Source organism: Elephantulus edwardii, unplaced genomic scaffold, assembly GCF_000299155.1.
Source record: "Elephantulus edwardii isolate Elephantulus edwardi_28Jun2011 unplaced genomic scaffold, EleEdw1.0 scaffold00009, whole genome shotgun sequence".
NCBI lineage: Eukaryota > Metazoa > Chordata > Mammalia > Macroscelidea > Macroscelididae > Elephantulus > Elephantulus edwardii.
In genome coordinates this window covers 17,232,007-17,255,609 of record NW_006399759.1, presented here as the reverse complement: position 1 = coordinate 17,255,609, position 23,603 = coordinate 17,232,007, and the positions used below count along the sequence as shown (strand labels likewise).

Below are 23,603 nucleotides of genomic sequence, written 5' to 3'. Positions count from 1 at the left end.
ACATACTTTTGTTGATTTTAAATCATGCAGTGTTAGTCTACATATATTCTTAAATCCTTCTTAATAGTCTATAATTATTTTTCAGATATTATATATGAAGGTTTTGGAAAATAAAGTGAAAATTCTGAAAGCTGGAACAGACAGATATGTCACTCCTAAATTTTCTACTTTTGACAGGGTTCATTCAGTTCACTCTTAGCACTTTTCTTTAACTAATTTTTTAAATTATTATACTAGTTTATTTACAAAATTCAAATATATTGTTTTCCAGAACAGATTCTTCCAATTTCCCACATCCCTCCCATCAAATTGCACCACCCCATGATTAATCTTCCCTCCTCATCCCTCTGCTTCCACCCCCCTCCCCGGATCCTCATACTCATTCTACAATAATGGTTTTATACAATATATGTCCTTGTGGGACTGAGTTAGTTAACTCAGCATAATGCTCTCCATCCCTCCCAAGTTAAGCAATAATTTACAAAATCATTGCTCCTGAGTGCTGTGTAGTATTCCATTGTGTGACTGTACCATAATTTGTCAATTAATTCATTTGTGGTTGGACATCTAAATGATTTTCATGTTCTTGTGACGGTTTATAATGCTGCTATCAACATTTGTGTACAATTCTCTGTCTGACAAGCTTTCATCTTAAGACAAGCTCTTGGCTTTCACAAATGATCTGTATCATTTAACTGGGTCCTCTACATTCCTTCAAGACATGCCTTCTAGATAATTAGAAATACCTTCCATATAGCCCTAGACATCCAAATATATCCATTTTTTGATGACAGATAATATTGTGGACAACAGTGTCTTTTTTATTTTTAGGTCATTTTTCTTAAGGAATCAGGAGTGGCAACCACTTCCTAAACAACATGCTTCTGGAAACTCTAAGAACTTTGATAAATGACGATAATTATAGAAAGGCTTCAGGCTTTTTGTTCATAGGGTTTCTATGAGTCATGCTCAACTCTAAAGCAATCAACAACAACAACAACATATTAAAGAGAAGAATTTTTTAACATCCACTTCCTAAACAACATGCCTCTAGAAACTCTATGAACTTTGAAAAATAAGAAAGGCTTCAGGTATTTTGTTTATATGGTCTCTATGAATTGAGCTAATCTCAAGGCAATCAATAACAACAGTAACAATGACCTTAAAGGGAGCTCTGGTGTCCTAGTTGCAAGAAGCTGCACTGCAATCTCAAAGGGACCACGCTTGAGGCCAAACGCTCCATGGAAGAAGGATGGGAAATTTCCTCCCATGCAGTTAACTGCCTCTGAAAACCCACCAGTGGGTCAGCTATGAGTTGGTTCTGACTCTGCAGTACACGACAACAACAATGATCTCAAAGGATATTAGTGTTTTTTACAGGATTTTTTCCCCAACACATAATTACTATAAAAAACTACAATGTAGAATCTTTTACTTCCAACACTATCTTTTCACTCCTAACCACCAGCAATAATCATTACCATCTGGTTGTTTCAAACTTTTTCTAAAAATGTATACAGATGTACATAAACACATACAAATAAAGAACTGATTTTTAAATAAACTCTTCTATAGTTGAGAGCTCTGATGGTCTAGTGATAAGGGGTTGCACTATTAACCTTAAGGCAGGCGATTCACATTCACAAGCTGCTCTGAGGAAGAAAGACAACAATCACCTCACGTGTAATTTATAGCCTGTGGAAACCCACTGAAGGGTTAACTATAAGTAGGTTCCAATTTGATGGCACACAGCAAAAACAGTACGTAGAGATTTACTAAGCATTCTGCCAGACACACTAGGTACACATTTTTCTTAATGCATCAGAAAGCTGGACAATGACTATTAATGATAGAAGGAGAATTGGAGAAGAGTACTGAATATATCATGGACTTCTAAGAGAACAAAACAAGTTCATCCTGGAGAGGGTGAAGTCATACTGCTTCTTGGAGGTTAAGGATTCTGACATACTTGGGGCATGTTGTAGGTAGGATCAATCCTTGGAGAAGGATGTTGTGCTTGGGAGGGTGGAGGGACAGCACAGTAAGAGGAAGACCCTTGATGAGATGGACTGATTCAGTGACTGGGGAAATGGGGGTAGGTGTGTTGGAGACAGTGAGATTGGCATCAGATCAAGCAGGGTTAGGGTTGTTGTACATAGGGTCACTATGAGTCACAGGTGACTTGACAACACATTACAACAATAACAACAACATTATTAGCTAGTTCATCAATGGATTACTTGTTCAAGTAATTTACATATTTATCTGAGATCTTTTTTAAAAGATTGATGTCTACAAATTTTTTATAAGAAGTTAAATTTTTAGTCCAGTGGTTTAGAACATGGACTTTGGACTCAAATATATGTTGGTTCAAATTCTCTCACAGTTACTTGCTAACCCTGAAAAAATTATTCAAGTCCTTTAAAGTTTCTGTTTTGTATATAAATCATGAAAATGACTATTTCAAAGGTTATTGAAAAGATGAAATAAAATTTCCAAATTATAATAATAAACAAATAACTGTAACAATAAGTTAATAACTTTGATTTTTATCATCACAAATAGTGATGAAGATACATCAGCTTTCTAAAGATTCAAACATGTTCCTAATTCAAACAGGACAGAAGAATTTTTGCTGCTTTTCATTTCTTTTCCTAAATCAAAGTTTAATTAAAATCATTATTAGCTATTTTTGAAATGTGGTTACTCTTCTGAATGCAATGGTTAATCTTTTAAGGAGTTTATATAAATGTATAAATACCTAACTTTATCTTTATTTTTTCCTTTTTATTGTTAACGACTAATGTCAGAGAGATGAGCAGTACTCCTGATTGGGGTCACAGTTGAGTAACTGCCTTATCAATGCACACCCAGAACAGAAACTAAGTTCTTAGTTTAATAAGCAGCCTCCTATATAATAAGCACCTATTAACAGATATCTATTTTAAGAATTTTTTTTAGATAATAAATTTAAGTAGAAGCCCCAAGTTGATTAAAAGATTCAAAGGTCCAAACTGTAATTCCTGACTCCTGTTTCCCATAGAAATAACTTAAAATATAGGTTCCCCATCTGTAGGTTTTCTTTTCACCTTGTTGGGAAAAGTTTTTGATAAACACAGGGATTTAATCTTTAGAAGGTCCCATTCATCAATTTTATCCTCTTCAGATTGTACATTTCTGGCTGCATTTGGCCGTCTCTTTATACCATAGACTAGGCCTTCTAAGCTTGATCTCAGTTAGTCTCTTATGAACTTTATGGTTTGGGGCTTTACTCCCAGCCCTGTGATCCACCTTGAGGTGATTTTTGTGTATGGTGTGGGATGTGGATCCTGTTTCAGCTTTCTGCAGGTAGATGTCCTGCCAGCACCATATGTTGAAGAGGTTTTCATTTCCCCATTTGATAGTTATGATTTCCTTGTTGAATATCAGTTAACCATAGACGGGTCTATTTCTGGGTTCTCAATCTCTTCCACTGGTCTACATACCTGCCATTGTACCAGTACCATGGTGTTTTGCTTACTACCACTGTATAGCAGGTTTTGAGGTCAGGGAGTGTTATGCCTCTCACTTCATTTTTGTTCTCAGAAGTGTTTTGCTTATTTGAGGTCTCTTGCCTCTCCAAATAAACCTGACAATTTCCCTTTCAATCTCCTCGAAAAATTAATCTGTTATCTGTATAGGGATTGTACTGAACATGTGGAAATACCATATCAGACAAAAGTCTTATAATGAAAGTTTACAGAACACTCCTGGGCCTCTGCAAGGAATAGACTGATAATCCAACTACAAAATGGGGGAAAGACATGGAAAGAATTTTCACAGAGGAAGATAGTTGAATGGCTAATAGATACATGAAGAAATGCTCCAAATCACTGGCAATAAGAGAGATGCAAATCAAAATCACAGTGAAATACCATCTCACTCCAGTAGCAGTGGCAAAGTTTAACAGGACAGCAAGTAATAAATATTGGAGAGGATGTGGCGAGATAGGAAGTCTAATACATTGTTGGTGGGATTGTAAAATGGTAACGATCACTCTGGAAGGCAGTTTGGCACTTCCTCAAAAAGCTGAACATAGAAATTCCATATGACCCAGCTATCCCATTGCTTAGAATATACCCCAAGAAAATGAGAACTGAGGCTCAAATGGAGACTTGTACAGCAATGTTCATCGCAGTGTTATTCACCATTGCAAGAACACGAGAACAGCCCTGATGTCCAAACACAATCAAATGGACTGAGAAATTATTCACACAATGGAATACTACGCAGCACACAGGAGCAATGATTCTGTAAATTACTACCTAACTTGGGAGGGGCTGGAGAGCATTATGCTGAGTGAACTAACTTAGGCTCACAAGGACAAATACTGTCTAAGACCATTATTGTACAACAAGTATAAAGATCTCTAAGGGAGGGGGAAGGAGGACGCAGACAGGTGAGGATAGGGGTGTTAATCATAGGGTCATATAATTTGATGTGTGTGAGGGTGAAGGAAATGAGAAAGATCTTGCTTGAAAAACAAAGTATTCAAACTGTGTAAATAAATCAGTATAAATATAAGTAAAAAGAAGTAAAAAAATAGAGGTTCAATATTTTAAATCATGTCAGGTAAAAGCTAGAAGGAATTTACTATGAGGACTGCTCATTAGATGACTGCTTCCTTATTAAATTCCTTAACAGTTGCATGTGCTCATAATCCCATGAGATCTCCAGATCTCACTGAATTTCAGAGATCATGCCATTCAACTCAACCTTTTACTGCTTTTCACTACTTAGTAAAGTGTAAAATGAGGTGCATATGCTACAGTAGTTATGCTTCTTTTCCTGCTTCCTAGAGAGAATGTATTGCTCCAGAAAAAAACAAAAGCTAAACCTACTGCTGGGAAGTCGACTATAACTGTGGCTGTTAGATCAGAGCCATTGGCCTTCTCGTTAGCAGTCCAACATGTAACATATCATACCTCCATGGCTCCTTATAATTTTTAAAAAAATGCTTTAAATCAAGGAAAGATCTTGCACACCAGGAGCAGAAGGACACTCTGAGAAGAAGAAATCTGAAGACAGGATATAGGAAATGATATCAAAGAATTATCATACCTACTATACAGTGACAGAACTCAGCACAGATTAGTACTGGTACAGAGACAGGTACACAGACCAATGCACCAGAATTGAGAACTCAAAAATAAATCCATGGACATAAATTTGTGAACATCGAAGAAGCTCTTATGGCTTTGTAGTAAGGAATTGTGCTGCCAATGCAAAAGTATATGGTTCGAATCTTCTGGCTGTTTGGTGGGGGAAAGATGGGCAATTTCCTCCCATGAGCTCTACTGTCTCTGAAAACCCACTGGAGTCTCAATTATGAGTTAGATCTGACTCAATGGTACTCAACAACAACAACATGGAAAACTGATCACTGACAAGGGGATGAAATCTAATAAGTGGGAAAAGATAGATGCTCTAACAAACAGTACTGAAAGATTTAGATATGTATTTGCAGAAAATTGAAACAAGAGCCATACATCATTCTATATAAAAAAGTTAAAGCAAGACAGATCCACAGCCTAGGCATAAAACTCAAAACTATAAAGATTATAAAAATTGGGGGTAAATTTAGGAGACTTAATCTATGGCATAGGGAGCTCTGGGGAGGGGGCATCTAGTGGGTAAGAAGTCCCAACTTGACAACATTTAACAACAAACAACAGGGTGTCACAAATGGACTATGGAATATAACGGAAAATGTATAAATAGCAAAGTATAAGCAAGACAACTTGGATTTCCTAAAAATGAAATCCTTATGGCATTCAAAAGACTTCTCCAAAAGAATAAAAAGAGATCCTACAAACAGGGAAAAAGTATTTGGCAATGACATCTGAAAAGGGGCTCATCTGCAAAATTTATAGAACACTTCAACACTTCAACAAGAAGACAAACCACCCAATTACCAAATGAGTAAAGAACACTAAAGAAGACATTCAGATGGCCAACCAACATGAGTACTCAGGGTCTTCAGCAACAAGGAGCTATCATCTCACTCCAGCAATAGCAATGTTCACTCAAAAAGACAAAAACTCCCATTGCCATCAAGTTGAACTGACTCATAGCTGACCTTCCAGGAAGTTTCCAGAGGCTGTAAAATGCACAGAAAGAGACTGACCACCTTTCTCCAGGGCAGCTGGTGGATTTGAACCATTCAGCCAAGACAGCAAACAACAAATGCTGGCAAGGCTGAGGAGAAATCAGAACTCTCAAATAGTGCTAGTTGTAATGTAAAATCTTGTGACTATTATGGAAAGGAGTTTGGTGCTTTCTTACACTTACAAAGTTGGGAAGAGAAATACAATTTGACCCAGCAATCCCATTACGATATGTATATATGTTGTTGTTGTGTGCCACCGAATCAGAAGCGACTCATAGCTGCTCCTCCAATGGGTTTTCAGAGGCAGTTTACCACATGGGAGGAGACTGCTCATCCACCTCCTGTGGAGAAACTGGTGGATTTGAATCATGTGCCTCTGGACTACAGCACAGTTTCTTATCACTAGGCCATCAGAGCATCACTGAAACAAATCCAATTTGAATGTATGTTTAAAAAAATTTTTTTCAAACTCCCCCTACCGGGGTGAGGGGAGAAATCATGGGGTTGCAAAGTTTAATGGCTGGAGGGAGAGAGGTGAAGGGATTAGGAAAGATCCAGCAGGGATCTGAAAAGACGAGGTAATAGTGAGCACAGATCAATATAAGATTCAATGTATGGAAATGACTGTATGAAACACAATGTGAATGAAAACAAAAATATTCTCCCTCTTGGATGATTTCATGCTATACCTAAATTTCTTATTTTTAAAACAAACTCTGGCAACTAAGATTTGCTAATGGTTCACAAACATTAGACTAACGACTCACATTAACAGCAGAATATTCTAAAGATTTGTTAGAATGGCACATATACAACTATTTCAGCATCTGAAGATAAAATAACATAGACAATAGAGCTTGCTGGAGAGTCACTTAAAAGCATGTGATAAAGAATTTGCACACAAAAATGTGTGGCTTAAAACAGCTTATACTGACAGACCTTTGCTATAGCGTTTCTGAAATTTTGAAACTTAATACTTAAAAAAACAAGAATGAAATATATGATCTGACTCCAGATTTGACTCTGGTAACTCAAGCAAATAAAGATATACATTTTATGCATTTTCCTAAACAAGCTGGATTATGTATTTAGCCTTCAGTATAGATTATATCCCAACACTAAGAAAACAAAGCTATTTTCAGCTGGACTACTAAACAATGTCACGATAAATGGAGAAACATGATAAAATGTTCTGGTGGCCTACTGGTAAGGAATTGTGGTTCGAATTCATGAGCTGCTTTATGGGACAAAGAGAAACAATTCCTTCCCTTGTTATTTATTGTCTCTGAAACCCACTGGAGAGTCAGCTATGTGTCATTTCCAACTCTATGGCATACAACAACATAACTGAAAGCTGGGCTATGAATAAGGAAGATCAAAGAAGAACTGATGCTGTTGAGCCATGATGTTGGCAAAGAATACTGACTATACCAGGGACTGCAAAAAGGACAAACTGAGTCTCATCTCAAAGGGCAGCTAGAATGTTCCTTAGAATTGTGATAGGAAGACTGCATTTCACATACTTTGGGAATATTATCAGGAGAGACCAGTGCCTGGAGAAAGACATCAGGCTTAGTCAGCAGAAAAAGAGGAAGATGTGCAACAAGATGGATTGAGACAGTAAGTGCAACAGTGGGCTTTAGCACAACAGAGACTGTGATGACAACATAACATCAGGCCTTTCTGTGCATAAGGGTGCGATGAGCTGGAGCCCAACAAAGCCAACACCTAACAACAACCTAATGGGCTCTCAGTGCTTCTGGACAAGGTGGAATGAATGAGAACACTTAGAAAGTTTGAAAATATACTATCCACAGATGACTAGATTGAGAAACTGTGGTACACTCACATGATGCAATACTATGCAGTACTCAGGAGCAAAGATTTTGAAAAATACTATATAACATGGGAGAGGCTTGAGAGCATTATGATGAGTGAACAAACTCATGTACCTAAAACCAAATACTGCATACGATCATTATTGTAAAAACAGAAGTATAACCAGTGAGATGTGTATGGATGTACAAAGAGGGAAGGGGTGGAGACAAAGGGGCTGAGAGTGGGGAGAGTAGGAAATCACAGCGTCAAAGAGTTCAGTGGGTGGAGGGAGGGAGCGGGGGAAAAAAAACACGGATGAAGCATAACTTTAAAAAAGTTGCAAAACTATAAAAAAGACAATCTTTCCTTTATAGCTCTTGAGTATTATTTACCCTGCTTCCAAAGATGAGATTGTCAGAGCTCAAGAAGAGAAGTCTTGTAGTCTAACATGCCCAAGGATCAAGGACATATTTAATTACCTAAAGCATCACAATTCATTAGATAGCCCAAGATTTTGGAAAGTTTAGGTCAGAGGTTCTCAAACTTAAGAATCCAGCAGTATCTTTGCAGGGCTGGATAAAACATAGACTGCTAGGCTATAGGCCTAGAGCGACTGACTGAGTAGATCTGGGCAGGGCCTGACACCCTGGGGAGCTCCAGTCCATGAAGAGCTGCGCTGCTAACCCAAAGGACGAGCCGAAATTTGGTTTAAATTCACCAGAGGCTCTGTGGGAAAAAGACTGGCTGTCTTTTCCTATATGATTTATAACCCTGGAAACCCACATGTGGGTCAGCCATTGAGTTGAAGTCAACTTGATGGCAATGAGAGAGTGTGGAGAGTACTGGACAGAAAGAGAAAACAAGAGTCCAAATGAGAGGGACGCTGGTCTGGAAACTGTTGACTTAGACATCTAAATTAATTAGTGCCTAGTGTCAGCCTAGTGGTGAGGAGTTGTACTGCCAACCCAAAAGCATGTGGCTCGAACCCATCAGCTGCCCTCTGAAAACCCTCTAGAGGGTCAACTATGACTCAGTTCTGACTCGATGGCACATAACAACAATAACAACTAACAAACACTTTGGGGTCAGGAAGAGGTTCTAAATAATGAGCTTAGATGGTGACTGTAAGGCTTTTCTATAGCTACTTCATTTCCTCTACCCATCCCTTCAAACACATCTGGCTAACTGTCAAAATATTGGACCTGTGAGCAGGATAGGGGGAATTTTCCATAACTGACAGTAGAGCATGGATATATAAATATTGAAAGGACCCAAAATTTAAGTATGGGAAATGTTGAGAAATTCTCAGATGAAATTCATTAGATAAAGTACTAAGCATTAACATGCATGAAGAATGTTCTATTATAAAGCCTTGTTTTCACTTTCTTGCAGCTTTCCAAAAAAATGAGTCCTTGGTGGTGAAATTTTCCATGCTTGGTTTCAGCCCAAAGGTGGTTTTGTTTTTTGTTTCTTTTTCTTTTCTTGCAAAGTTTGAGAAAAATATATTAAATAATTTTTTAGTTATGAGAAGATGAAAAAAGTCCACACAATTTTTCCACTTTAAAAGCAATTTCAGGATTTTTTCCTTTTATATGCAGATAAAAAAGCGTTGAGGTTGAAAGTTGAAACTCTTAATGTGTCCAGTTTTTAGCAAGGTAGTTTCTTGGGTTACTGGGAGATGAAAATAAATGTGTATGCATACACATATGAACAGATATATATACACTATACAATACACATACAGAGGGGCATATAAGTGATTAAGGAAAAAATGTCTTTTTCTAAATACAGACTATTCTCATAAATAAATAAAAGTTTTTCTCACAGTAGGGAAATGACTATTCTCTGAAATGAAGAGTCTTCCACAAATCAAAGAAATCAGTTGTTAAATGCCCAAGCCCAGAGGTTTTCACATCTCAGAGCTGGATCACATGGAGGTAACTATGGAACTCATGCATCTGCATCCTGTGGTAAGGATTCTCCATCTCCCTTCACATTTTGTCATTATCTCAATCCTAAAAGGGAGTTTCACTGTCTTTGAATTTAATCTGGGCACTTTCTTCTTCTGGTCCATAATCTATCACCAACTCCCTTTTTCTTATCACATATGCACTTATTTTTCCCAATTCTCTCCTAATTTCCCCAAAAGCATTTATCTGCTTCTATGTATACCCGAAGAACTCAACTGTTAAAAGAAGTGAAGAACTTTACCTGGCAAGTGCTGATGTTTAGTAAAAGTAATTTACCATCTATAACCATAACTTTTCTAACTCACTCAACTGGAAAGCAGATAATGGGAAAGTTAGAAAACAGAATAGTCTTAACTCTGTCGTTTACCAGCCAACTGACATAGGGCTAGAAGCAAAATCTCTATGTTTTTTATTTTTTACAGTAAAACTGTAAAAATTGGGTTGCTATATGATTTTGTTACAAATTTCAAATTAACCTTCTCTCTCTGTCAACTAGTTAGAAATGATGCACGGCTGATACATGGCGGGCCCTCCTTTGGATTCTCAAGACTGTAAACCATTGGGAGGTTCAAACTGCCAGAGGCAGGGCCTTTGTGTTAGCAGTGCAATTCCCTATAAAGAAGGCCACCAGAACTCATGCTTATTACTAGTAATGATTGTAACATCAGTTAAAAAGATCCAGCACTTCAGACTCAGAGAATGTCATATCTATAATAATGAAAAGATGAAGAAAAAGTACATTTTCTTTTTTCAATTTAATGAAAGTTTATAGAGAACTTGGATTTTCATTCATTGATTGTTGCACATTTTCTTCCCTGACCCCCTCGCCCCCTTTTTCTTTGGAAAAAAAATTCTTTCATTGTTATACAGTCGTCCCCCAAACCCACCCCAGTCCACTTAACTATGCAGCTCTTATTCCCGACTCTGGTCATGCCAATAATACCTAATCATATATTCCTTTTATACAGTTCTCTCCCTCATCTGTTACAATACTGTATACATTGTTTATCCCCTTTTTTCCTCAGTTTTCCCCCAACACCCATGTCTGTCTGTTTTATAACAGTGGCATTATGCAGTATTTTGTGTTTTTGTAACTGAGATATTTCACTCAGCATAATGTCATCCAGGGTCACCCATTTTGTATAATATTTCATGAGTTCCTTGTTTCTCAGTGCTGCTTAATATTCCATTGTGTGAATATATCACAGCTTCTCTATTTTATGTTGATGGGCACTTGGGTTGTTTCCAACTCTTTGCTATTGTGAACAGAGCTGCAATAAATATGGGTGTGCATATATCTGCTTGGGTGGCAGTTCTAGTTTCTTTAGGGTATATTCCCAATGGTGGAATTTCTGGGTCAAAAGGTATTTCTATTTCCAACTTTTTGAGAAAGTGTCATACTGCCTCTCATAGTGGGAAAAAGTACATTTTCCTAGTTTCAAAATATGCAGAATTAAAAGACAAACAGCAGGAAACTTGCTCCAACAACTGTTCCTATTTCTCTTTCATTTTCATCATCTCACTCTTCCTGGGCTAAAATACTATGTTAAATTCTCTCCCATTCTCAAGACAAATAAGTTCACTTGATCGACTCATTAAATTATCATACTGTCTTTTCCTTTTTAATTAGTCAATTCCTGGATCACTATCCATTTATCATTTCACTTCCTCCAATCTTCTTTCCCTCCATTATTTTGCTAAAAATGTTTTCTTCAAGGACACTGGTTGGAAGAGTTATTAATATGAAAACCCTTAAGTCTTAATCTTTTCCATATCTACTACTACTTCACACTGTGACATTTTTCAATTCTCTACTGCTGTTTAACACAACATTTCCAAACACCAGCTTTGAACAATAATTATTCTTTTGATTCTGGGGATCAGGAAATCAAACAGGCTTTGTTGTACTGCTCTGATTCATGTGGCATCAGTTAGGGTCATCTGCACATGGCTGGATTCAGTGGAGGAATGATGGGCTGAAAGGTGCAAGGAGGCTTCACTTTAATCTCTAGCATCTCATGATCACCTGTGGCTATCTCAGACTTCCTCAAAGCAAGGTGATATCAGGGTAGGTGGACTTAGTCTACTATGGCAGTAGCAAGGTGCATTTCTGCTGCATACTATTAGATAAAGCAAGTGTGAGCCCTGCTTATATTCCAGTGAAGACAGAAAAAAGACTTTAGCACTTTAAGAGGATGGGGAGGGGGGAATCTTAATCTTTATTCATCTTTAATCTACCCATACCTGTACAACACTACTCTCAAGCTTCTGCCTTCTCATATTCAAATGGCCATCAGACACAAAGAAATGCTCCAAATCACTGGCAATGAGAGAGATGCAAATCAAAACCACAATGAGATACCATCTCAATCCAGTAGCAGTGGAAAAGTTTAACAGGACAGGAAGTAATAAATAGTGGAGAGGATGTGGCGAGATAGGAAGTCTAATACATTCCTGGCAGGATTGTAAAATGGTACAACCACTCTGGAAGGCAAAGGCGCTTCCTCAAAAAGCAGAACATAGAAATTCCAATATACCCCAAGAAAATGAGAACTGAGGCTCAACTGGAAACTTGTACACCAATGTTCATAGCAGCATTATTCACCATTGCAAGAACATGGAAACAGCCCAGATGTACAACCACAAATGAATGGATTGAGAAGTTGTGGTACATTCATACAATGGAATACTAGGCAGTACACAGGAGCAATCATTTTGTAAATTACTACCTAACCTGGGTGGGACTGGAGAGCATTGTGCTGAGTGAATTAACTCAGTTCCACAAGGAAAAAATCCTGTAAATGACTATTATTGTCGAATGAGTATGGGTGTTTAAGGGGTGCAGGGTGGAAGTGGAGGGGTGAGGATGGGCAGTGACAGTTGGGTTTTAATCATAGGATTACACAATACGATGGCTGAGGGGGATGAAGGAAAAGGGAAGGATCTTGTATGAAAAACAATGTATTCAAACTTTGTAAATAATCAGTATACTAAAGAAAAGATTTTGCCTTCTCTTAGGTCTTTTGGATGCTGTTTGTTTAGCTGGCTTTCAAAATTTTTTTTTTTTACCTTGACTCACAGTAAGATATACATTCTTTATAGGAATCTATGGAATCAATATTATTCCCTAAGGAATAGGGAGCTCTGATGGCCTAGTAGTAAGGAGCTGCGATACAACCTGACAGCAGGTTACTCCTTCAGAACTGTAGTTCAAATCTACCAGTTTCTCCATGGGACAAAGATGAGCAATGTTGACAGAACTCAACAACAAGGAAACAGTATACATATAGAAAAAAGTCAAATAAAATTTTCACTATACTTTTACTGCAACTAAATATATTCTAAAAAGTTCTATTTTATTCCATTATGCTTTATATTATTATCATCTATTTCTTTTAAAAATGTATGAATGACTAAAGGGAAAACAAATATGCTCTATAAATTTTCATTACAATCACATTAAAAATAAATTTAGCTTTTGAAAGATCCAATATCATCAAAAGAGCGGTAGGTTTATCACCAAATACTGTAGAAATCTTAAGAGAAAAAAACCAATTCCTTGAGGTTCAGCCCGTGAGTCACTTGCTGAGTCCAAAGTGCAAAGGCACTTGACTGTGTGGATCACAACAAACTGTGACTGATTCTGAGATGAATGGAAATCCCAGAACACTTGGCTGTGCTCAAGTGAAACCCATACTCAAACCAGGAGGCAGTAGTCAGAACAGAGCAAAGAAACACTGCAGGGTTGAAAATCAAGAAAGGAGTGCTTCAGGGATACATCCTTTCTCCTTACCTTTTCAATCTATATTCAGAACAGATAATTCAGGAGGCTGGAATTTATGAGGATTGTGGCATCAGGACTGGAGGAAGACTCCTCAACTATGTGTTATGCAGGTGATACAACCCGTATTACACAGATAACACAATCTCTATTGTGCAGATAACACAAACTTGCTCACTGAAACTGAAAAGGATTTGATGGCAGAAGGTCATGGACTGTAGTCTTCAATATGGATTTCAATATCAAGGAAATAAAGATTCTCACCATTGGGCCAACTGGCAGTAGTATCATGATAGATGGGGAAGGTATTGAGATTGTTAAAAGTTTCATCTTGATTACATCCACAATCAACACCACTGGCACCAGCAGTCAGGAAATCAAAAGATTAATTGCTTTGGGAAAGTCTAAAGGCAGAGACCTATCCAGAGTGCTAAGGAGCAACAACATCAATTTAGAGAATAAGGTGCACCTGATCCGAGCCATGGTCTTCACAGTTATTGGCTGTGAATCTGAGAGCTAGGCAGTGACCAAGGATAACAAAAGAAGAATTGATGCCTTTTGAGTTGTGGTGCTAGAGAAGAGTACTGAACATATTATGGACTGTTAAGAGAATAAACAGGTCTGTCCTGGAGAAAGTGAAACGAAACTGCTCTCTGGAGGCAAAGATTTTGAAGCTCTGTCTCATAATTTCAGCATGTTGCCAGTAGGGAACCAGTCCTTGGAGAACAACATCATCTGAGAAGGGTGGAGGGTCAATGAAGGAGAGGAAGATCTTGGATGAGATGGATGACACAATGACTATGGCACTTGGGGCAGATGTGTCAGAGACAGTGAGATTGGCTCAGGATAGGGAAGGATTCAGAGCTATTCCTCATGGGATTGCTATGAGTTGTAGTTGACTTGATGGCATGTAACAACAACATGAATTAAAAAAGAAATTGTATTTCTTATTATAAGTCATAAAGAGCTCTGATGGCCTAATCTGCAGCAAATTGTGCTGCTAACTCAAAGCTTCTCTGATGGTTCAAACCCACAAGCAGCTCCACAGGAGAAAGGCAGTTTCTTTTGGTGTGATTTACAGTCTCTGACCCAATGAAGGGTCAGCTACGAGCTGGTTCCAAATTGATGGCAATGAATAGGTAAGTGATTATAAATCATGGCAGCTACTATTTTAAACCTGGGAAGATTCTGATACAGGCTATGGTCTTTGCAATCACTTGATATGCATCAGAGAGTTGGACAATGACCAAGGAGGATAGAAGGAGAATTGATGCCTTTGAGCTGTGGTGCTGGAGAAGAGTATTGAGAATACCATGGACTGCTAGGAAAACAAACAGATTTGTCCTGGAAAGGGTTAAACCAGGTAGCTCCTTGGAGGCAAGGATTCTGAGGCTCTGTCTAACATACTTTGGACATGTTGTGAGGAGAGACCGGTCCTTGGAGAAGGACATCATGCTTGGGAGGGTGGAGGGACAGCGCAGGAGAGGAAGGCCCTCTATGAGGTGGACTGATTCAGTGACTGGGATAATTGGGATGGGAGTGTCAGAGACACTGCGATTGGCACAGGACAGAGCGGAGTTTAGGGCTGTTGTACATAGGGTCGCTAGGAGTCGCAAGCGACTCGACGGCACATAACAACAACAACAACTATTTTAAACATTTCCAAATAAAGATTTTTACGAAGCTTCTTTGAAAATCTTCTCATCTAGAAATTATCGTCAAAATATCTGAAGCAATTCCATAATTACTAAAAACCTCCAAGCAAACCCTAACCCCCCCCCCCAAACCAAAAGAAATAATAAGCCCCAAAACCTCAAACTCACTTTTGTTGAGTGGGAACTGATTGACTCTCCCAGTTAGTTTTTCATAAGCTGTAAATCACACAGGAAGAAACTGCCTGTCTTTTTCTTAGGGAGCTGCTGGTGGATTTGAACCTTCAAGAGAGGGTGCTGTTTTTGAGTCAGGAACACAACTCTCTACAGATTACATCACAAGAGTTCCCTGTTTCCATAAATACAGGTATCTAATTTTCTTAAAGAAATGGAAAACACTCACCTTTTAAAATATCAGATTTCTTTTAAAAGACAATTTTTTTCAGAATCTCAAAATACAGGTCAGACAATATAACTGATATGTATAATAAACGTCTCTGAAGATGATTATAAAGTTTCCTAGCATTGGTAACAGAAATATTACAAAAAGTTGAACACCCCTCCCCAAAACAATCCAATAAAATAAAATAAACGAGCTACTAAGCTACACATATGTGCAAAAATCTTATGGGAGTCAAAAATTCCAGTAAAAATAACAGAAGAGACAGAACACAAGTTTCCTATTATCACACTTCATATGTTATAAAACTTAACAGCTAACTTATTTTTGGCAAAATGATTATGGATTGCAACACTCTGCCTTACACAAACTTATTTGATTGTTAAATGCATCTTAAATGGAGCGTGTCATGTTAACTTGAGGCATGCCAGCACTGTGCTGTCTTCTAGAGAAGCCCAGTGACACTGAAATTTCTACACTTCAGCTTGGCTACGCCCAATATTAACTGGCCTAGGTGTTTCAGGAGAGAGGGAGAGACAACAATACAGTTAATTGAAACCAGATAAAGCTTTTGAATAATAAAAATCATGTAGGCGCCCACCTCTCTGCCTTGTCCTCCAAAGATGAACTTCAGGGACAATTTATAATACTTGCTATTTCTAGAACCTTTTAAAGAAGACAGAGCATGGTTTCATGTGTCTCTCTGAAAACTCGATAATTACATTACTTATATTGCCATAAAACTCCTAGGTTAACCTCATGTTTCATCTTTGCATCATTATTTCTGCAAGATTATGAGCAGTAAATAGAAAAACAAAACTGCAGAAGCTGTTAGATACTACCACATTATCTTTAAGATGTGTTGTGCTCAGGGGATAGTCCTTCTACCACCCCCCCACCCCCCCACCCCACCCCCGGCTGGGGAGAGCCCCCTGGTCCCCAGGGGAGAGCCACCTGACAGGAAGAGACCTCTGGCCCCTGGGGAGAACCACCTGATCCCTGGGGAGTGCCACCTGGTGTGTATGAAGAACTTTATCTAAGCCACTCTCTTCCATTTATTTCCTCCTCCAGCACACCTGTAAAACACCTTTGAAACCCTTTTCTTTGTAACTCACATTCGTTCTCTCTAGGTTTGCTACCTTTCCTATAGCTAACCTGAACACTGCCTCTTGTTCCAGAACCTGAATCCTGAGCCCCGTTTCAGAGACAAAGGTACATATAATTGCCAGCCAAGGAAGCAAAAGTGGATGGAACCTCAAAGTCCAGCCTCACCCATACTAACACTTTGCAGTTCAGAGGGCAGAAAAAGTCATGCAAATCTCTTCTAACTGAACAAGACCACCAGTAAAGTGTTAAAGTGGGCCCCCTTCCCCTTCATTTCAACATCTTGTTCAGCATGAAGCAGGCAGAGAGTCTGTCTCTATTTCCAGATGGGAAACCCACAAATGAAAAAGACAATTTCTTTGTAAAAAAGAAAAAAAAAATCACAATTAGACTATGTCCACCATTACTCCATCTTTCCCAGTTCCTGACAGATTTCCTTTACCCACTCCGTCACACACCAAATTGTGCAATCCTGTGATTTCATCCCTACCCATCCTCACCCTTCTGTTCTCACCTCTTACCCCTTAGATCTCCATATAAGGTGTTTTTTTTACAACTAAAAAAAGATGCATTGTGTTTTTTTCCAATTCAAAATATTAATCAAACCAGATGCTCTGCCGGGTAAGGAGGGACAATCTCCTCCTGTACCAGTCAGATCTGATTTGACGGTACACTCACACAAAAATAAAAAAAAAAACACAAACAAACAAAACCCAAAATATTAATCAAATTGTTTTCACATATATCCAAGAAAAACCATGTATACATGTAGAATAGATCTGAAGTAAAAAAAACAAAAACAAACAAAAAAACCCTAACCAAAACCAAAAGTAAAGATCTGTGATTAATAGAGGATGAAAAACAACAGAAATAGATATTTGCTCCCTTAGGCTTATAGAAGAGCAGCATTATTACAATTTCAAATAAGCAAGCACCTTGTCTATATATGTTTCAGAGTTATAAACACTTAGAACAAATAACTAAAAATTTTATTTAATATCTTTTTTACATCTTTTTGATGACATTTGATGAGACCAAATGACTTGTGATTCTAGGAAATAAATTAATATTTCATTAATATGCCGATTTCTCTGAATGCTTGATTATTGACTACATAAGTGAAACCCTAATTTCAATAGGAGTGAAGTAGGCATCTTTTACCAGGGTCATCAATAATGCCCAAACTTCTTGCTTTCCAAATTTTACACCTTGTGTGTGAACTAGATCCAGTAATTTGATTTTAGCAAACAGAATAAGGCAAAGGTGTTGGTACATCATTTCCCTATTTAAGGTACAGGCCATGGCCTCCAGTAGACTCTCTCTAGCTCTTCTCTCATGTTAGTGTTGTTAAATCAAACCGAGGTCCACAAGTCAAGGAACTGAGGCTGATCTCAGAAATGAACCAAGATTCTCAACGTAGCAACCCTTGGAGTTCCCTTATGATGAACTAAATCCTGTCAATCAACACACTGTATATGTGTGTGAAAGACAATTCTTTGCAGTTCAAGCTTTCAGATGAGGTCACAGTCCTGGCAAATACTGTGATTAGCACTGTGAAAGACTCTGAAGCAAAGGCCAAAGCTAAAATTTCTGACTCCCAGAAATCATTACACAAAAATAGATAATTAATAAAGTATGTAACTTGGTGGTAGAGACATTTCCAAAATAATAACAGCAAACCTCAGTACTGATGAGTCAGTTCTGCCTGAGAGACCCTCCATCAGATCACCGTGGCTGTAAATCATAATGAGAGGAGATTTCCCAACTTTCTCCATTTAAGCCACTAATAGATCCAAACAGTTGGGGACAAAAGCTAATACTTACGTGGGATTTTTATGTTTCTGGCACCATAATAGATATATAATTCCTCCTTTCAGGAGGAACAGATTCTTCTCATCTCTATTTCCAGGTGAGGCAACTGAAGTACAGAGAGAGGTGATCATTTGTCCTAAGTTGTTGTTGTGTACTATCGAGTCAGAACTGATCCACAGCTGACCCTCAAGTGGGTTTTGAGATTAAGTAACTGCGTGGTCTGAGATGGCCTAAAGTTACACAGACAAATCTGACAGCAAGTGTCGAATCGCGTACCTTGAATCTAGGAGCCTTAGGGGTGCAGTGGTAGAGATTTACAGCCAGGAGAATCCTACGGAGTGGTTCTTCTGTGTCCTACAGGGTCTCTGTAAGTCAGAATCTACTCAACAGCAGCGGCTCTGATCAGGACCTGCCTCTACAGTCAGAGCTCATGACTGTGCAGATAGACACAACACAGGGGTGGACACTGAAAAGATGCTCACCACAAGCAAGAAAGAGCTAAAGAAGACTTAGAAGGCATTCAAGGTATTAGAAGCCATGCAAAATGAGGAGGCAAATAAATAAAGCCTGCCTTCTAAGACCCTACCTAAGTTTAGGGTGAGGCGTGTGCAGAGTAGAAGAAATAATTGAGTGAATGATATGTGATCTTGAATTTACCTAATTCACACTCACAAAGACAGTTTTTTTTTTTTTTATATTCAGGTGAATATACATCTCTTATATCCAGATAATTAATATCCTCCATTGGGCACAGAAACAATAATCACGAAAGCTACAGTAACACTCTAGCCAAAGTAATTTTTGAGCAAAAACGTAACTATGTCAAGTCAGTGAGAAAGGAAGCAAATTCCTAGTGATTAATGAGAAGGCCCTGGAGATAATTTATCACATAAAGTAAAAAAAACCCAAACACCTAGCGCAGTGCAGTTTCACAAAAGGATCACTTTCTACTCCGTATTCAGATTACTAGGTTAAGTAATCTTTTCCTTCACGTCCATGCACACCCAGCCCATTGCTGACACATTAGCTGTCATTCATGGAGACTCTCTACTGGGTTTCTGAGGTGGTAAATCTTTGCAGGAGAGACTGTCCAACTTTCTCTCACAGAACAGCTAGGATTCTTTTGTCAACCTTTTAGTTAGAAGTCCAACAACACATAACAAATTAGACTACTAAGGCTCCTCCTTACACACGAGCACTTATTTAATATAGCATTCCACATACTTATTAACCAGTCTGTCTCCTTTGTTAGATTTTAATCTCTCTTACCTCAAAGACCATCAGATTCACTGAGATGTCCCCAAGACTCTGTACAGTATGTGACATAACAAGTGTGGTATAACAGGCCTTCCTAAAAATTTTGCTTCACTAGACCATTGTTTTTAAGCTGATTCAATTGCCTTAATGTTGCCTGCCCTTCTAAAAAGACATGGCCCAGTCTGCCACCTTCAGTCCCCCTGGGGGGTGGATATGCCCCAGTATTCTAGATAAAAGATGCCTACATCTCGAACTATCTGGCCTTTTTCTTGGCTTGCCTGGAAGGGCACATCATTGTTAACAGCTGCATGGGGGGAGCTCTGGTGGCCTAGTGGCAAGAAACTGCACTGCAATCCCAGAGGAACACGGTTCGAATCCACCAGACGCTCTGCGGGAGAAGGAGGCGCAATATCCTCCTGTACCAGTCAGATCTGATTTGACAGTACACGCACACAAAATAATAAAAAAAAAACCCAAAAAACAAAAAAACCAAAAAAAAAAACCCAGCTGCATGAGATTCTCAGGACCTTCCAGAATGACCTTCTTGAGCCCAAAGAAACATGAATGGGAGCTGTGGGGTCAGGAGGAATTGATGGGACAGTTTATTGTTTAAATGATGGGATGGTTTAATAAATTAAAAGTTGGGGGCATTTTTGAACCCCCATGTTTTGATAGCTAATCTGATGCTGATGTTATGGAAATGAATTGTAATTGCAACAAGTGCTTAACATATATTTGCTGAATAAAGTTACCCTGTGCTCAGAACGGATTCAGTGGGTTGTTTCAGTTTGTAAGAAAAAGGGTTTATTTAGAAGCCTCTGGTATGTGATAGTTCTCTAGCTTTTATGAGCTCTTTAAAAACATCTTTAAGTATCCTATGCCTTAGTTAATATATAGCACTTGTTGTTGTTAGGTGCCATTGATTTGAGTATGACTCAGAGCAACACTATGAACAACAGATCTGAACCTGTTCTATCCTGTGCCAACCTCACAATCTCTGATACACTTGAGCCCATTGCTGCAGTCACTGAGTCATCCACCTGGATGAGGGTCTGCCTCCCTTTCACTGTCCCTCCACTTTTCAAAGCATGATGTCCCTTTCCAGGAAGAGCCTCTTCTAACAACATGCCAAAGTATGTGAGACAAAGCTTCATCATCTTTATTTCCAAAGATCACTCTGGCTGTACCTTCTCCAAGACTTACCTGTTTGTTCTTTTGGCAGTCCATGGGATGGATATACAGTACTCTTCTCCAACACCACAGTTCAAAGGCATCAGTTTTTCTGCTGTCATCTTTATTCATTGTCTAGCTCTTAGCAGTATAGCAAGTAATTGAAAGGACCACGGTAGTGGAAACCAATTTCAGTAACTGATTGACTAAATGAATGTATGTTTTAAAAGGCTACCAAGCTACATAATAGAAATTTAAGGTTCCAGCCTATTATTAAAGAAATACTTCATGTTCTGTCAAGATACCTGTTTACAAGTGATGACTATGATTACAACACTGGTGATAACTTTACCCCTTCTGAAAGGTGGCACAAACATTTGCAATATATACTCTCCATAAAGATAGATTCTCCCCTTATCCCTGGCGGTGAGTGAGGAGTGTGTGCTCCGGGCTCGGAGCACACATTTGTTATTAATAAAATAAAATAAAAAATTTTAAAAAGTCTTTTAAAAATAATAAAAAAAATTTGCAAAATATCCACGTCTCCCCCTCCGGAGACTTTATTTTTTTTTCTTTCTTTCTTTTATAAATAACCTGGTGAAGCAGCCGAGACCAACTCGCCCCGCAGCAGCTCCAAGGAGGAACGAAGAGACTTGCGAGGCCCGCCTGCAGCCAGAACCCGACCCCGCCAGCCTCGCTCCCCAGCCGGCATTCAGCACCCAGCGATAGCGGATTGAGCCTGGCCTGTGGCCCTGCTGGCAGCCATGCCGAGATGAACCCCAGCGCCCCCAGCTATCCCATGGCCTTGCTCTACGTGGGAGACCTACACCCCGACGTGACAGAGGCCATGCTCTAAGAGAAGTTGCGCCCGGCCGGGCCCATCCTCTCCATCCAGGTCTGCAGGGCCGCGATCACCCGCCGCTCCTCGGGCTACGCGTATGTGAACTTCCAGCAGCCGGTGGGCGCAGAGCGTGCTTTGGACACCATGAATTATGATGTTATAAAGGGCAAGGAAACGTAATTTGGATTATAAAATTCTTGCTTTAATAAAAATTCCTTAAACCGTGAAAAAAAAAAAAAGGACAAGCCAGTACGCATAATGTGGTCTCAGTTTGACCCATCGCTTCGCAAAAGTGGAGTGGGCAACATAGTCATTAAAAATTTGGACAATTCCATTGATAATAAAGCACTGTATGATACATTTTCAGCATTTGGTAATATCACCTCATGTAAGGTGGTTTGTGATGAAAATGGTTCCAAGGGCTATGGCTTTGTGCATTTTGAGACACAGAAAGCAGCTTGAAAGAGCTACTGAAAAAATGAATGGGATGCTTCTAAATGTTCGCAAAGTATTTGTGGGACGTTTTAAGTCTCGCAAAGAACGAGAAGCAGAACTCAGAGCTAGGGCTAAAGAGTTTACCAATGTTCACATCAAGAATTTTGGAGAGGACATGGATGATGAGCACCTTAAGGATCTCTTTGGCAAGTTTGGACCTGCCTTAAGTGTGAAAGTAAGGACCGATGAAAGTGGGAAGTCCAAAGGTTTTGGATTTGTGAGCTTTGAGAGGCATGAAGATGCACAGAAAGCTGTTGATGAGATGAATGGAAAGGAGCTCAATGGAAAACAAATTTATGTTGGTCGAGCTCAGAAAAAAGTGGAACGACAGATGGAACTTAAATGCAAATTTGAGCAGATGAAGCAAGACAGGATCACCAGATACCACAGCATTAACCAATATGTGAAAAATCTTGATGATGGCACTGATGACGAACATCTCTGCAAAGAGTTTTCTCCATTTGGTACAATCACTAGCACAAAGGTTATGATGGAGGGTGGTTGCAGCAAAGGATTTGGTTTTGTATGTTTCTCCTCCCCTGAAGAAGCCATGAAAGCAGTTACAGAAATGAATGGTAGAATTGTGGCCATGAAACCACTGTATGTAGCTTTAGCTCAGCGGCGTCAGGCTCTCCTCACTAACCAGTATATGCAGAGAATGGCAGGTGTCCAAGCTGTGCCCAACCCCGTAATCAACTGCTACCAGCCAGCACCTCCTTCAGGTTACTTCACGGCAGCTATTCCACAGACTCAGAACCGTGCTGCGTACTACCCTCCCAGGCAAACCGCTCAATTAAGACCAAGTCCTCGCTGGACTGCTCAGGGTGCCAGACATTGTCCATCCCAAAATATGCCTGGAGCTATCTGCCCAGCTGCTCCTAGACCACCATTTAGTACCATGAGACCAGCTTCTTCACAAGATCCACGAGTCATGTCAACACAACGTGTTGCTAACACATCGATACAGACCATGGGACCCTGCCCTGCAGCCCACACTGTGCCGCAGTATAAATATGCTGTGGGAGTTCGCAATCCTCAGCAACATCCAAAGGCACAACCACAAGTCACCATGCAGCAGCCTGCTGTTCATGTATAAGGTCAAGAGCCTTTGACTGCTTCCATGTTGGCATCTGCCCCTCCTCAAGAGCAAAAGCA

The 23,603-nt window shown here is 39.2% G+C and overlaps 1 protein-coding gene and 1 pseudogene across 3 annotated transcripts in view; one reads left to right on the top strand and one right to left on the bottom strand.

Moving 5' to 3' along the window:
• LOC102854333 (chromosome unknown open reading frame, human C2orf43) overlaps positions 1 to 23,603 on the bottom strand; it is a 116,220-nt gene that overhangs the window by 72,585 nt on the left and 20,032 nt on the right. The window lies entirely within an intron of this gene.
• Positions 21,885 to 23,603, top strand: part of LOC102846972 — a 3,881-nt pseudogene continuing 2,162 nt past the window's right edge.